The following is a 5,786-nucleotide window of genomic DNA, read 5'->3' on the forward strand; positions in this document are numbered from 1 at the left end:
AGAACGCTGCGATGAATATCAGCGTCATACACGCCTACACCAACCGGAGAAGTCTGCAATTGCAGAACACTGAATACAGGACATCGCATGATTTATGAAAAGACGGAAGTTTTGTCCCCGGTATCTTTCTGGGATTGCGTCATTAAGGAAGCAATACATATCCGTACAGCTGATAATACCATCAACAGGGATGTGGGATTTCAACTGAGCACAGCCCGGAACCCTGCATTGGCTGCTATTAAATCATGACGAGAAAATCAAAGTTTTTCGATAACAGACGCATCATAACATAGATCTGGTTCGGTTTTTTAGTGAGTAACATATGGCCGCACTGTTAGTAAACAGCGTACAGCGCACGAGCAGGTGGGCCGCTCTGCGATTTTCGGCAGAGGGCGTTTGAGTATGACGCCATCTATGTGCAAATCATTGCGCATGCGTGATTTCTGCGCACGCGCGTTCTTCATGCGCGTGTTCTATATACAGGGGCGTCGACGTGCGGACACCGTCAGTCGTACCTAGCCACCAGCAATTTTCAACTACCTCATGATGTCGGACATCATCCGGCGGCACATCCGTGCAGACTATTTATGAATGCTCAGGTAATAGCGGATCTACATTATTGCACCTCTGAATTAACAGACTCCCTGATGTGATAAATATCTTTTCTGGACAATAGCCATGCGTGTTTCTTCACTTCAATAAGAACCATAGTACTAATATACCCGTTACAGTTATCCCTGGATGAATTCTATTATGCAGACTTCTGTGATAATTCAGGGTGTGAACTTTTTGTTTCTAATGAAGTTTATATAACTACATCAAATTACTCCTTGATATTCCTTTATTGCCAGAATAAAACAATGATGAAAGCAATTAGTATACATATACAAAACTTCCATTTTATTCGCTTGTTACAGATTGGCTATTGAAACATTTACTCTTCAAATCGGTGCGAAATGTCCATAGTTACGTGTGATTGTTCAGCAAGAGCACACTCCGTCTTCAGGCCACAAGTGACCCATCGGGACTACCCGACGGCCATGTCATCCTCAACTGAGGACGCGGATAGGAGGGGAGTGTGGTCAGCACACTGCTCTCCCGGTCGTTACGACGGTTTTCTGTGACCGGAGCCGCTACTATTCGGTCTATTAACTCCCCAATTGGCATCACGAGGCTGAATGCACCCCGAGAAACGGCAACAGCGCATGGCGACCCGGATGGTCACCCATCCAAGTGCCGGCCACGCCCGACAGCGCTTAACTTCGGTGATCTGACGGGAAACGGTGTATCCACTGCGGCAAGGCCGTTGCCCGTTCAGCAAGCGATATCATGAAAATAAGACTGAGTTTCTGTACTATATACCAAACTGAACACTTCATATTTACTAACGTTAAAACATCTTAACTTCGATGATATTAAACTGAGAATCTACTGCGTTTGGAGATACAAGTAGGTGATCTAACTATTTCTGTGCGTTACAGTACTCTGTCATCGAATGTTAATACTGACGGGTGTGAGGCAGTATGTCTTTCCAAGTGATCAGGCACTTAGACGTAGCAACAATATCCGCTTGTGGTGGGCTCCGGATAGAAGCTAAATGCTGCTCTGCGTACGGTCACGAGCTGATGCAGTTGTTACTGCAGCGTCTTTGTCTCGCCTTCCATAGGAACGGAAATGCGACTACTGGGTAGACGCTAATCGGCATTCCCGAGCGCGATGTGTCCACGTCAACGTCCATGCGCTACTGTGTATTTGGAAGCGGAGCTGAGCGTTTGGAGCACGTTTCAACACGCAATCTCTTAGCTCTTAGCAAGAGGTACGATTTACAATTGGCTCCATGACACTATATTCGTCTCCCTCTATCACGTAATGTATATTTTACCTCGCAAACACACAGTAAGCCCAATATCGGTCAGGGTCACAAACAGGTAGAGTGAGGTCTACGTCCAAATTTGAGGAGTTTTTCAAATTGTCTCTGACTCTGTCATCGAATTGCAATATTTACTACATTTATCATCCGTTTGTAGTATCGCTTCTGAGATTCTTACTGTTCCAGTAACAGTATGCCCCTCTGTCCCATCTCTCTGACATGAAATGATAGCAACATGTTATTCATTTGTGGTATCATCTCTGATTGGGTTAAGAAATATGATATAGCGGTCTCACACGTCATGTGTTTGTACTGTCGTTTCTTGTCCTCTGACTGGTTATTCGAGGACCAACATGACCTCTGATGGGTTACGCTACTTGCAATGATTGCAATGCATTTCTAACACCATGAAGTGCGTAAGTGGCGAAGCAGTTGTGAGACCATACTCTTCTGTGCATATTCTGGTTGCTATTTTGCTGGCGTTACAATGTAACCAATGAGAGGATTTCCCGCCTAGTGATGTCAAACGCAGGCGATGCTGCCTCAATATTCTTGTAAACGAGCTTCACCTGCATGGATTTACAAGAAAATCTGAGCCCTGAGTGGTAAATTTTGGCTTCTGACGGGGCCATTATTGTTATTCATTATACTGGTAATTTTGGAATCTTCCTCTCGTCTTTCAACCACACAAACAATGAACTGAAACTGGATCCTCTACCAGAATCTGTAACAGCTTATCTTTCTAACCCTTCCACAAACATCTCTAACAATTGCTGTACCATTTCCTTTTTCCTATAACTATCTGCGTACATTAAGTATTATTTGTCCTCTTCCACAGCTTCGTAATCTAACAAATTAATTTGCGGTAGTTGGGGATTACCGTATCTAGACTGAACTTCTTTCTAAATTATTACTGGTTTCCGTTCCTTTTTTACCATCATGTTCTTGTGCTCGATATCCTCCATTTTAATCTATGGATTCATTTCTTATCATCGTAAAGAAACTGCGTTGGTAATTAATTAATCCATATCGCCTAAATGATTTCCTTCCCTTTGGAAGAGAAATGTCCTCCTTTCCTAACATATAATTTCTAAAAGTCTTGTGACATTCAATCCATACTGATTCGTCTCGGTCTGATGAGTTTCTCTTGAAAATGGGTCAGAATGCTAGTTAACACGGTACCTACTAATTTTATGGAAGCTGTTATATTTTGAGCAGTGGTTTCACTTGGAGTGTTCCTGAACGAATTCATTCTCGTTTGAATGATCGCTTTCCGCTAAACGTCACCGAGTGTGTACATTATTACTGACTTCATCTTCTTCGCTTCTGAACTACAGCTGCTTTAAAATCACAAGCTTAAATTCTTCCGCAGTCTGGCTATCTACTACAGTCTTTAATCTTTAAGACATAACCTCCAACTCTACATCGTATTGACAGGGGCGGTGTGTTGTGGCATGGACAACACGAAACTCGAAACACTAGAGCAAAATCTTTATCCGCAACGAGTCAGCCGTTACCTAGGACTTACAGAGATTTGTTGGAGATGTGTCCAAGATGCTACATTGCATCAGAGATGCGCTCAGTAAGATTTATGTCGGATGATCTGGGAGAGGCTTTGGCGAGGTGAATGAACGGAACGCCGACAGGGTTGTGTAGGCAAACAAAATGTTGTTAATCTTCAGCTTCTCTCTGTGTTGTTCATGACGAAGTAATTCACGAATGAACGGTCGGATCTCAGTGTCTAATGGGCAAAATATTTTCGCAAGCGTCTGCTTTGCCCTTATCAGGTACGCCGATGAACTCACATCACGACTGTGAAGGCAACGGGGCCACTTGCCGAAATATTTTGCTGTTGGACACTGAGATCCGTCCGTTCATTCGTGAACTATTTTATGATGTACTTGATCGAAATATAGGTCCCTGAATCGTTCACTGGCGAGAGAAGATGGCAGGCGTACACTATGTGGTCAAAAGTATCCGGACACTCCCAAAAAATACGTTTCTCATATTAGGTGCATTGTGCTGCCACCTACTGCCAGGTACTCCATATCAGCTACCTCAGTAGCTATTAGACATCGTGGGAGAGCAGAATGGGAGGCTCCGCGGAACTCACGACCTTCGTGGTCAGGGGACTGGGTGTCACTTGTGTCATACGTTCAAAAATGGCTCTGAGCACTATGGGACTTAACTTCTAAGGTCGTCAGTCCCCTAGAACTTAGAACTAATTAAACCTAACTAACCTAAGGACATCACACACATCCATGCCCGAGGCAGGATTCGAACTTGCGACGGGAGCGGTCGCGCAGTTCCAGACTGTAGCGCCTAGAACCGCTCGGCCACCCTGGCCGGCTGTCATACGTCTGTACGCGAGATTTCCACACTCCTAAACATCCCTAGGTCCACCGTTAATGTAAGCGCGAGATAAGTTATTGCTAATGTGAAATGCTGGTATATTAAAAATAGGTATAAACCCTGCAAGCATGCAAACGTGCATGCATTATGTTGTAAAGGTGCCGCATATGAGTTTGTGCGAAGGAGTTCCATACCTGTTGCACTTGATCGCTCAAGACAGGGATGGGTAATGCTGTTTGTGGATGACGCTGGAGTGTCGTCCGCTGATGTCCCATACGTACTCGATTGGAGACAGATCTGTTGATTGATTAGCCGAATGGAACATGTCGTCATTCTGTAGAGCATATTGGGTTACAACAGCTATGTGACCGAGCGTTATCTTATTGGAAAATACCCCCTGGAATGGCGTTCATGAATGACAGCTGAACAGGTCGAATCACCAGATTGACATACAAATTAGCAGTCACGCTGCGTGGAATAACCATTTGACTGCTCCTGCTGTCACGCGAAATCGCATCCCAGACATGAGCTCCAGGTGTAGGTGCAGTGCGACTAGCACGCATACAGGTTGGTTGCAGACTCTCAACTGGCCTCTTTCTAACCAACATCACTGGCACTGGGGAAGACCCCGCTTTCATCAGAAAACACAACAGACCTTCAACCTGCCATACAATGAGCTCTCGCTGTACAACACTGGAGTCGCAAACAGTGGTGGTTTGGGGTCAATGGAATGCACGATATAGGGCGTCTGATTGCGAGCTGTCCTTGAAGTAACTGATTCATAACTGTCCGTTGTGTCACTATGGTGCCAAATGCTGCTCAAATTGCTGCTGCAGGTGCAGTACGATGCGCCAGAGCTATACGCCGAACATAATGGTCTTCCCTTTTGGTAGTGTCGTGTGGCCTTCCGGAGACCGGTCTTCTTGTGAGGGTACATTCTCGTGACCACCGCTACCAGCAGTCATGTGCAGTGGCTACATTCTTGCCAAGTCTTTCTGAAATATTGCAGAAGCAGTATCAAGCTTCTCATAGCCCTATTACAGGAGCTCGTTAAAAATCAGTAAGGTGTTGCTAAATGCGTTTTTGTCGCTTTAAACGCATTCTTGACTAACATCAACTCATCTCCTTTAATCTCAAAGGTAGCTAACGGGCACGACCGTTACTGCGTGTTTTAAAGCAAACTTGATTTGCATCCTCATAGTGACGTTACTAGAACCACTCATATTCGACTGGCGAGAAATTTGAATAGACATTATCTTTGAGATATAAAAATACGCCTACCAACTTCCGTTTAGGTCGCACAACTCCATCTTAGTGTTGCGATTTTTTTCTGTTAGTGTAGTATCGGCGGTATGGCAGATCACCAATTGTTGTTGACAATGGACTGGTGATTGAATTGCTGCGATCTGACCCATATATCTGTGGGTATTCGTAGATCCACAATATATGGATTGTATGGCTGATTACCAGTTGTTGTTGATGTTAGACTGGGGACTGAATTAGTTGAATGTCACCTGTAGATTGTTTTTTTGAGTCATCAGATATCTTTTGTTTGGTTTGATGC

General features: G+C 44.4%; 1 pseudogene; it reads right to left on the minus strand.

The window, feature by feature from the left end:
• Window positions 1-1,193: 1,193 nt before the first annotated feature.
• LOC126471993 (5S ribosomal RNA) lies at window positions 1,194-1,311 on the minus strand (annotated as a pseudogene).
• Window positions 1,312-5,786: the final 4,475 nt, after the last annotated feature.

This window comes from Schistocerca serialis, chromosome 3, assembly GCF_023864345.2.
Source record: "Schistocerca serialis cubense isolate TAMUIC-IGC-003099 chromosome 3, iqSchSeri2.2, whole genome shotgun sequence".
Lineage (NCBI taxonomy): Eukaryota > Metazoa > Arthropoda > Insecta > Orthoptera > Acrididae > Schistocerca > Schistocerca serialis.